This window comes from Malaclemys terrapin, chromosome 24 (genome assembly GCF_027887155.1).
Source record: "Malaclemys terrapin pileata isolate rMalTer1 chromosome 24, rMalTer1.hap1, whole genome shotgun sequence".
Classification (NCBI taxonomy): Eukaryota; Metazoa; Chordata; order Testudines; family Emydidae; genus Malaclemys; species Malaclemys terrapin.
In genome coordinates this window covers 7,492,270-7,502,958 of record NC_071528.1, presented here as the reverse complement: position 1 = coordinate 7,502,958, position 10,689 = coordinate 7,492,270, and the positions used below count along the sequence as shown (strand labels likewise).

At 52.3% G+C, this 10,689-nt stretch overlaps 1 protein-coding gene across 2 annotated transcripts in view; it reads left to right on the top strand.

The window, feature by feature from the left end:
- The first annotated feature begins 1,909 nt into the window (after positions 1-1,909).
- The window catches only part of LINGO3 (leucine rich repeat and Ig domain containing 3), a 128,220-nt gene continuing 119,440 nt past the window's right edge, over positions 1,910-10,689 (top strand). For both annotated transcript variants that reach the window (XM_054013950.1, XM_054013948.1), the window contains exon 1: positions 1,910-2,155. The gene's annotated coding sequence lies outside the window, so the exon portion shown is untranslated. The remainder of the gene's footprint in view (positions 2,156-10,689) is intronic.

Sequence of the window (10,689 nt, the reverse complement as noted above, 5' to 3'; positions counted from 1 at the left end):
GCTGGGGAGGTGAACAGAGATTAATTGACTCAGAGTTTTGAAACAGGGTCTTAATAACTAGGTTCAAATTAGCCACCGTCACCTTTTCATCCCAGGGAATTGAATTGAAATGAAATGTGATTCTCTACAGCAGCCTTGGGCTAGTCCAGCTCCCCCCGCACACACAGCCCTTTTAAAACGTGTCTCGGGGAAAGTAGGTATCTTCTGCTTTCACAGGCTCTACTATTTACATCATGGTATTGTCTGAAGTACATATTTTAAAACCCGCTCTGCGTATCTAAGCCGCCACTGTTTTACCTGCAAATCAAGAGGAGGACGAGATCTGGGGGGGAAAGGAAAACAAAAAGACATGACTTGGGCCTGTTTTGTTTTGCCAGTGAAATTATAAAGCCATGTCCCAAGGCCAATGAACAGCGTCTGAGTGTCCAAAGAGCAAGACGTGATTCTCCATCAGCACAGGCGCGGGGCTGGGTGCCAGGAAGGGCACGTAGAAACAGTGGCACCCAAAGAATAGTGATAACAGCTGGCATTTCCCACGGCAGAATTCTGCAGTAATGGTGCAAAGCACCGCAAGGCCCGGCTTGACAAAGCCCTGGCTGGGATGATTTAGTTGGGGATTGGTCCTGCTTTGAGTAGGGGGTTGGACTAGATGACCTCCTGAGGTCCCTTCCCACCCTGAGATTCTATGATTCTAAGAGCACTGAGAGCAAGTAAGGTCTACTGGGTACGAGTCTGAGAATCAGACCTGCCTCCCAGTCCTCATCACTGCAGCAGGTCACTGCCTGGCCAGTTTCCCCACCTAGAAAAGGAGATAATGATGCAACTCCCTTTTGGTAAAGTACTTCGGGTGGGAGCCACGAAGGGACTTAGGTGGAAAATCACAGGAACACACCGTGACGCACAAAACCCACTTAGGCTCCCTGTGCACTGCATGGGGAAAGGTAAGTGCCTAAGAATGCCATCCACCAAAGCCGGCCCTGCAGCCCCCTACCTAAACCAGGCAATGGGAGAGGCGGACAACAGGCATGGGTGACGCCCTGCCCCTCTCTCAGAGACAGGCACCTCCATCCAAACTGCATTGGGACACCTCTCAGTTTAGCAATCCCCAGACAGGAGCTCGCCACCTGGAATGGGACAGCTGAGGCCTGCTTCACGGATCCTGCCCTTTGAGAGCGAGACAATCTCTGGGGTTTGTGATTTACAGACATGGACGAATGAATCCACAATTGTCCAGGGCGAGTGGAGGGACATCGCCCCAGTGCAGATGCTTATAAAGTGGTGCTGGAGCAGGAGGTAGTGTGGCTGAATAGACCTGCCATTGGCTTGGCAGTCAGCCGCGGTGAGCGCGGTTGCCTGGCTCTGCCACTGAGCCACCATACTATCTTGGGCAAATCCCTTAACCTCTGCATGCCTCCCTTTCCTCGGGTGTAATGACCCTGAGGCAGGTTAGCAAAGTGCTTGGAGGTCATTCCCTGAAAGGTGAGATGTCAGTGCTGAGTGTTGAGAGGTAGAGAACAAAGAAGGCGCTTATGCAATCCGTCTAAACCAGCCCCAATAAAGATGCCCCTGGGGGTAATAGGCCACCACAGAGGACAAACCTACTCCTTGCTAATCCCAGCGGTTGCCCTGGGTGTCTGCCAGCCTGGGTTTGCTTCACACGGCAGCCGAGGAAAGCTCTTGGCTGGGGTGTCCTGATGTCTCAGACCAACAGCCCTGCTGCAGCGGCTGGAGAACTGACCCATAAATCAGCCGTCTCTGCCGCTTTCCCAGCCACAGCGGGCCCCGCTGGAGGACGGGCGGGGATGCTCCAGCCCCCTGCCTGGGGACCGCGCTGCCAGCCCGCCCCCTTTCCGCGCTCGCCCAGCAGCGGCTGGGGACTTTGGCGAGGAGCCCTGACACCTGCGGAGAAGTTCTGGCTGGCGGCGCTCGCCGGGCTCGGGGGCTGGGCACCGGGGGGAGCCGCGGGAACCTCCCGCCGCGCCTGGGCCGGGGCTGGAGCCGAGAACAGCCCGGGGCTGCAGTCCGAGGCCCCGGGCGCTGGCGGAGAGCGGTCCCCGGGGATCCGGGCGTCTCTCCTCCCGGCGAGCTCCAGCCGAGCCCAGCCTCCAGCCCTTCCCCTGGCGAGCAGGATGGGCCGCCCGGGCGAGCCGCTGCGGTGAGTGCGGGGGGGTCCTGCCCGGATCTGGGGGCGGGGAGGAGACCTACAGGTCCTGGCGGATGGCGAGCTCTGCCCGGGGCTCGCCTTGCCCGCTGCATGCGGGCCTGAGGGCAAGCGCCGGCGGTGGGTGTCTGGGGGGCTCTCGGCGAGCCGGGCCAGCTGCCCGGGCCGGGGGGAAACGGGGTTAAAACAACCGAACAGCCCGGCTGCCCCCTGGCAGTGTGTGGGGGTGAGAGCAGGGAGCCGCCGGTGCCTTGGGGTCTGTGTCCACCTGGGCATGGCTGGGTATTGCAGCAGGTCTGGTGCCCCCCCCCCCCACCTCCTCTCCAGCCTCCTCTCTTCTCCCTCCTGCTCTCTCCCATTCTTCTGTTTCTCCTCTGCTCTTTCCCCACCACCTCCCATGTCCTCTGTCCCTGGTCTGCTCCTTCTGTGCTTCTGCTCCTCCAACTCCCCGCCCAACCTCTGCTTGAGCATCACTTCCCCTCTCTGCCCCCCGCCTGCCCGCCCAGACGCTGCTGTCAGGGGACCCCCTTCAGCACGGTGGGCAGGGGCCTCATCACACTCTTCTAAAACCCCAGGGGGCTGTGGTCAGAAATGAGCCCTCTCTGCCCTGCACGGCGCGCCAGGCCCCCTTCTCTGCTCTAAGCCGGGTGCAACTCGCCCCCTGCCGTGGGGGCAGGACAGGAGTGTGCTCTGGAGTGTATCCCCCAGGGCTTCGGCCAGTCTCGTTTGCATGGAAAGTGAGCTGAGAGCTGGTCTCCGATGTTAAGGCCAGAAGGGACCGTTGGGGTCATCGCGTCTGACCTCCTGCACAGGACAGGCCAGACAAACTTCTGCATCAATCCCAAAGCTTCTCTTTGAACTGTAGCAGGGTTTTTTTTTTTGTTTTTTTTTAAGACCCCCAGGCTAGCTTTAAAGGCTTCCAGGGACGGAGAATCCACCATGTTCCTAGAAGACTGGTTCTAACCGTTAATTCCCCCTGCTGCTAACAAAATCTGCACCTTCTTTCTAGCCTGAAGTAGTCTAGCTTCATCTTCCAACCCTTAGCTCTCATAGGCCTTTTCCTGCTAGATTAAAGAGCAGTCTGCTACCAGAAATCTCTTCCCCATGTGAGTCCTTGTAGACCATCCTCACGTCCCCTCTTGACCTTCTCTTGGGTAAACTACATTGACCGAGCTGCTTAAGTGTTTCACTATAAGGCATGTTTTCCAGCCCACGAATCATTCTTGTATCTCTTTTCTGAACCCTTTCCAATTCCCTGCCCTCCAGAGTCTGTCTGCTCCCGTCCGCCTCCTTTTCTTAAAAAAAAAAGAAAAAAGAAAGCCCCTTTATTTTAAAGGTAGGCGAACGCTTCCACTCAAATATCCTAGATTCAGTTTCAACATCAATGTTGTGGGATTGTGTTTCACATGGGGGAGGCTGTGAGAAGCGGAGCTCCTGGAGCAGGGGTACGCAACCTATGGCACGCGTGCCGAAGGCGGCACGCCAGCTGATTTTCAGTGGCACTCACACTGCCTGGGTCCTGGCCGCCGGTCCGGGGGGCTCTGCATTTTAATTGAATTTTAAATGAAGCTTCTTAAACATTTTAAAAACCTTATTTACTTTACATACAACAATAGTTTCGTTCTATATTATAGACCTATAGAAAGAGACCTTCTAAAAGCGTTAAAATGTATGACTGGCACGCGAAACCTTAAATCAGAGTGAATAAATGAAGACTCGGCACACCGCTGCTGAAAGGTTGCCGACCCCTGCCCTAGAGGAAGAGGAAAGAAGCAGAAAGTGAAAATCCAATATAGTGTGAGAGACAGACAGACGCTGAACAAAAGGGAGGAGAGAAAGAGAAACAGGACTGGATAAATGACTGCAGACAACAGGGTAACCATGTACAGCACTGTGGTCACATACGCCACAATGAGACCTGCTGCACCAAAAATCCCTTACCCCTCGAGCTAAATAAACAGCTCCTTCGCTTTGACATAGCTGGCTGTTGTAGTTGCTGGAGCCAGACACTAGCGGGAGACATGGCCACAGGTACACTGCCAGCCTATGAAACCCACCTCTGCCAGCCTAGTTCAGGTGCATTCTAGGTCTAGCCGAGAGCACACACATTTGTTGGCTGCTTTGGGTGAGTTTTTGGTGCTTGGGTTTTTGTCTGTGGGTTGTTGTTTTTTAATACAAGGACTCTGTTGTGGGGAGCAGCTGGATTAAAAGTTTGGTGACGTCCCCCCGAGGGGAAGAAAGCAGCCTGAAGGTTTGTAAACCCGCTGGCTCTGGGAGGTGCCCATCCCTAGCCCTGCTAGACCAAATCGAGTTTGAAACAGCCTCTGCCCTCCTGTTGTGGAAAGATTTTCCCTGAAACACTGGAGGCGGGGCAGAAGGGGCTGGAGGTTTGAAGAACACCATGCCGATGGTGGGGAGGGGAGCAGGAGTCCACTCTCATCTGGGTCTCCGGCAGGGAAGGAGAAGTCGGGGGCTGAGTTGCTTTTTCCTTGTGGGGCAGGGCGAGTGGAGGGATCTGACCCCGAGGGACCTCCTTCAGGTCTGGCTGAGTCCACACGGGACTCTAAGCAGGCTGGCTCTGGGGGAAGGGAGTGGGTTGTATGCCAGCAGGGAGAATGCTGCCTCCTGTCATCTCCATCTGCAGCCAGGCAGTTTCCCGAGCCGTCCTGCCAGGCACTCAGGAGATGAGCAGATCTTGTTACAAGCCATGACCCACAGCATGGTCCTTGCCCGGCTGCCACCGTCTCTAGTCATGGGGCAGCACAGAAAAGGGGGAACTCGCATGGTCCATCTCGTCATGCCTCCGCTGGGGGAGTCCACAGCTGTTGGCCGAACCTTACGTGGCTTCATTTCAAGCCTCTGCACTGAACACTTGGCCTATGCTTCCAAGGTCATTCTTTGGGCCTGGGGCATGTTGGGGGGAGGGGAAGCTTTGGGGAGAAGAGAGAGGACAGGAAATTGCTCCCTGTGGAATTCCAGGCAATTCCTGCCTCGTGCGGAGCAGGACCCCTCTGCCTTTGGGATCCAGCAGTGATGCTCACTGAGAAGGAGTGCCGAAGGCATGTTAAAAAGCCTTAAGAAAGCAGGACTGAGGGACGGGGTGGGAGGTGCGGTGAATGACTGCCCAAGTCCCTGTTTCCCCAGCATGCTGGTCTGACACCCGAGCGGCAAGGAGTGGACGTGGTTTCCCTCTGTTTGTATCAGTGGCGTGGGGTTTGCTGCGGTGGGTTCTGCACAAGTGGGAGGGGGGGATGGTCTTGTGGCTCAGGCACTGGACTGGGGCTTGGAGAATATGGGCTCAGCTCCTGGCTCGGCAGACTCCCCGTGTGACCTGGAACGTGTCACCGAATCTCTCCGTTTCCCCCCCGCTCCAGTTCTGGCTCAGTCTCCCCTCGTGCACAGTCACCTTTGGATCCTCCCTTCTAAGCCAACTGGCTCTCAGCAGTGTCCAGGCACTGTCTCTAGTCCTGGCCTCTCGGGCCCACTCCTGGGGTGCACGCGCCCTATCCGGCACCTCTTTCTTGAGTGGTGGGAACCCCACAGTCCAACTGCCCTCACCTCAAGAGCAGCGTAGAGTCTCCCCAGTAGCTTGCGTACGCTCCCATCTGAGCTCCACCCTCCTGGGCACTCTGATTGATAAACTGACACGTCTCCTCCAAAGCGTAGTACAGAATTGCAAGATGAGGTGCATTGTGGGTCGATCTGGATAGCCTGGGGCTTTGGAAAAGTTTGGATCCACTTCACAATTTTGTGGATTGGTCATTGTTGTGAGTATGAGAGTTTTAACCCTCCTCTGGATTATCTGGAATTCTGACTTGTTAGAGACGGGTTGCTGGATGGGCCGGCCCATTGATCTCGTCCAGTTTGGGAATTCCCTTGTGAATGAATCAGTGGAGCCATTTCTGGTCCTCCCTTGTCTCCTCTCAGTTGGGAGAAAGAAGCAGTAGAAGAGAATAACCTCTTAAGAAAGGGAAATCCCGTTTTCCTATGAATGTTTCTATTCATAAAAGTCAAAGGGAGTAAAAAGATACCAAACAACAACCCCAGAAAACAGAACTGCCCCTAGACAAAATCTTTTTTCCATGAGACACTAGCTCATCTTTAAAGCTGAAATGTTGGCTTCTATTGGCCTTAAAAATGAAGCCAGCCAGCCGCACGCTACTTTGACCCCACTGCTTTTTCAGTTGTGACTTACTGTGACATTTTGTGATCGCATATTTCGTGCATTTGCCCAGTGGGCAAAGCACAGGGCTAGGAGGTAGAATTCTTGGGGTCTATTCCCGTGTCTGACACTACCTTTCCTTTATCACCTTGGGCCAGTTACTTAACCTCTCTGTGCTTCAGTTACCCCTGCATAAAATGAGGGTAATGATGATTGATTATTTGAATTGTGGGGGAGCCTAGCAGCTGCCTCCCCACTGTGCTAGGTGCAGTACAAACATAACAAAGAGATCATGCTAAGTATGACTTTATTTTTATTAACTCTAAAAGGCCAAGCTATTGTGGGCTATCATGCAGACAGCAGTGTGATACAAAAGCAAGTCTGATGACTACATGTAGATATGCAAAAGAGTTAATTCAATACAAGAAATGTGAACCGTGTCCTTCAATACGATTGTATAAGGATAATTAAAAATCCGATAGGAAGCTGCCAGTTTGACAGCCTGTTGATTGATTTGGTTTAATTTAATCTAATTTAGGTATTCATAGACATTTCTATGGTGCTCATTAAGACCTCAGCAGAGTGGGATGGGGGAGAGAAACAGCACTGGAAAAGAGATGGCACAGAGAGATGAATTTTAGATCCAAGCTGCACCAAAGAGTCAGGGGTTGGCTGGAATGCAGGGAATTTTTCACGTGTGGCTAACAATTGTGTTCTTATTGCAAATCTCAGGATGTTTGATGTCTGTCTTAAGGCCCCGTAAGACTGCAGGAGAATCACTCGTTAAACTGCAGCCATGGCGGTTGCAGAGAAAAGCTTGAAACCTGGGCCAGGAGCGGGCCCAGCAGGCTCAAAAACCAGACGACAAATAAAAAGGGCCCCAAATTTATTATTTCTTTAAAAAAAAAGAAGAAGAAGATTTTAAGCCAACCCCATAATTTTTTTAGGGGATGATTCATGGTTTTGGAACGCTTGGGATTGCAGCAATGAGTAAATTAAGTTCAATGAGCCAAAATTCTTCTCCCATTAACGCTGGTGCAACTCAGCTGGCTCCAGTATAGCTGAGAGCAGAATTTACTCAGCCTCCAAATTACAACAAGTATTTGCTGTGCTATGGGTTGGAAAGTCTGTGGGCCTTTCCCATGCTTTCCAATGGGTGGGCTGAACTTCCCGCAACCTTACGCATCCCACAAGGTGTGCCGGGCTCTTAGCGGGAGGGCCCAGCATCTCTCAAGAGGTTCTTGGGAACCAGTCGTGGCAGGTCTTTACTTCCCAGTCACAGGGTACGTCTACACTACCCGCCAGATCGGCGGGTAGCGATCTATCTATTGGGGATCGATTTATCATGTCTAATGTAGACACGATAAATCGATCCCCGATCACTCTCCCGTCAACTACTAGCTGAAGTTGCGTATCTTAGGTCGCTTTCAAACCCCCCCCCCCCCTCCAATGTAGACCAGGCCACAGAGTCCAGTCAGACCCCCTACCAGTTTTCGCTGGGTAAAGCACTAGCAATGTTCTCCGTTATCCAGTTACCACTCAAGAAAGAGATCGTGGAGTCATCGTAGATGGTTCTTTGAAAATATCTGCTCAGTGCGTAGCAGCAGTCAAAAAAGCAAACAGAACGTTAGGAGCCATTAGGAAAGGGATAGCTCATAAGCCAGAAAATACCATAATGCCACTCTACAAATCCATGGTGCCTTGAATACTGTGTGCAGTTCTGGTTGCCGCATCTCAAAAAGGAAATATTAGAATTGGAAAAGGTTAAGGGGGATAGAACAGCTTTCGAATGAGGAGAGATTAAAAAGACCGGGGCTGTTCAGTTTAGAAAAGAGACCACTAAGGGGGGATATGAGAGAGGACTATAAAATCACGAATTATGTGGAGAAAATGACAGGGGAGTATTATTTACCCCTTCACATAACACAAGAACCAGGGGTCATCCACTGATATTAATAGGCAGCAGGCTTCAAACGAATATACTTAACACAGTCAACCTGTGGAACTCCTTGCCAGAGTGAAGGCCAAACGTATAACTGGGTTCAAAAAAAGAATTGGATAAGTTCATGGAGGTTGGGTCCATCAATGGCTATTGGCCATGATGTTTAGGGATGCAACCCCAGGGTGTCCCTAAACCTCTGATGGCCAGAAGCTGGGAGTGGATGACAGGCGATGGATCACTCAAGATTGCCCTGTTCTGTTCATTCTCTCTGAAATATTTGGCATTGTCCGCGGTCGGAACACAAGATACTGGGCTAGATGGACCATTGGTTTGACCCAGTCTGGCCATTCTTATGTTAAGCTTCTGGAGATACTGAAACCGGAATAGGCATTTTTAAAGTTTGCTTGGAAATGTCGGGCTTTATTAGTGATGTATCTATTGCTCTGAGGCCCTATAACTAATTGCTGCAATCCCCCTCTAAGCCATGTTACAGGCCTGAATTAAACATTTAATTTGGAAGCTGATTTCAATAGGATCGATTTCCAGGCTTTAAATACCAAGTGCAAATACATCCAGATGGCCTTGTCCTTCTGTGCAATCAATATGGCCTCTTCTAATCTATTTTTCCTTGGCCTGTGAATAACTCCTGCTCAATCCAGCACTCCCCAATCTGTCTCTGGGAGTTTGTGGCGTGTTCTCTGAGCCTGTCTCATTGCCCAGAGCGGTGTGCTGAGACACTTGTCTATTTCAGGAAGTCTCTTTTTTTGACGCAGGGGAACACTGGGTGAAATGAACAGACCATTGGGAACAGTCTGGAATATCGGTGCAGTGATGCGCTGTACCGCCACTGACTTCCGATCTGTTTGGGTTTTTATATCGTGCCCACCCTCGCTGTTGTCACTGAGCACCCTCCTTGCTATTTCAATTGTCTGAAACTTGTGTCTGTCTCTCGACAACTCTTCGCGGTTGGCGGCGTCGATAGTAGTGTGTGTGGTGTAGCCTTTGGATTGAGCTGGGTGATGTTTGTGCTCTCTCATGGTCCCCCGTGACCGTCTTGGTCCAGTCGCTAAGCAAGTTCTGTCTCGTAAAATTTGCGAGTAGTTGATGGTGTCGTTCTGCTGGATCACAGCTGCCGTGAGAGGCTGTAGCGTGAGAGGAAAGTGGTCTCTCACCTATCGAGGGCCAGTCCTATGGAGGACTTTGAATATCAGCGCCGACATCTTGAACTGGATTCTTTAATATTTGCAGTGATTTTTCCATACGTACCTATCAAGGACCGGATGCTGTCCTGGTGACTTGAATTTTCTGTAGCATCTGCTATCGGCCTGTATCCCACATCTCTTTACAGAGTTAAAAAAGAGAAGCATTGTGACTGAGCAGGGAAATCGCCTTGGTTCCAGCTCTGCCGTTGATTCACTGTGTGACCTGGGCCAAGTCACTTCACTATGTGCCTCAGTTTCCCTGCCTGTACAATGGATGTAATAGTTCTTGCTTTGTGGTGTCATACATATTCTTGTCCAGTTGGCTAGCCACTCTACCTGCCTTTTTGTGCTTCTCCAATCACTGCCTGTAGTGGGGCGGCCCCCCCACTCCAGTGGGAAAAGGATTAAAGTCAGCCCTGGGAGAAGGTGGTGGCTGAGAGCTGCTAAGCCGGGCTGCTTGGGGAAGCTGCCACAGCTGGGCCATGCCCCAATCAGGCTACAGCTGGCCTGTATAAAAAGGCTGGGAGCCAGAGGCCTAGGAGAAGTCTCTCTCCAGGCTGGGAGAGAGCAGGGCCTGGCTGTCTGCAGAAAGGGGACTGGGAGTGAAGCAGGGCTGGGGAAAGGCCAGAGGAGCAGGGGAGCTCCAGGCTGGCAACTCCCCAGGCTGCAGGGCCTGGTCCAAGGCCCATAGAGGTACGGGGAGGCAGAGGAAGGCAGCAGGTCCGAACCCCCTTGCCTATGATGAGTGGCCTTTACACTGCAGTCTGCCCCAGGGAGCGGGGGCTAGATGGTGACTGGCAGTTGCCCAGACTGAGGCAAGGTGGGGATTAGAGGGTGGGGGTTTCCCAGAGAGGGGAGACCCACTGAGACTGTGGGGGTACTGCGAGGGGCAGATCCCCAGGGGAAAGGGGGTCTGGGAGGGACACGGGGCCAGCTACAAGCGGGACACCAGCCTGCAGAGGGTGCCCAGGCTGGAAAAGAGCTAATTTCCTGAGACGACCAGCAAGAGGCGCCGCAGGGGTGAGTCCCGCACATTACCACTGCTCTTGTACCAACCAGCCCCTTGATTAATCACTGATGCTACTTTTTTAATAGGGAGAGGATAATACTTCTCTATCTCTGTCCTAGGAGGGCCGTGAGTCCTAATGAATGAACGTTTGTAAAGCACTTTGAGATGCTTGCATGAAAAGAGCTACTGAAGTGCAACGTATTACTGCTAATT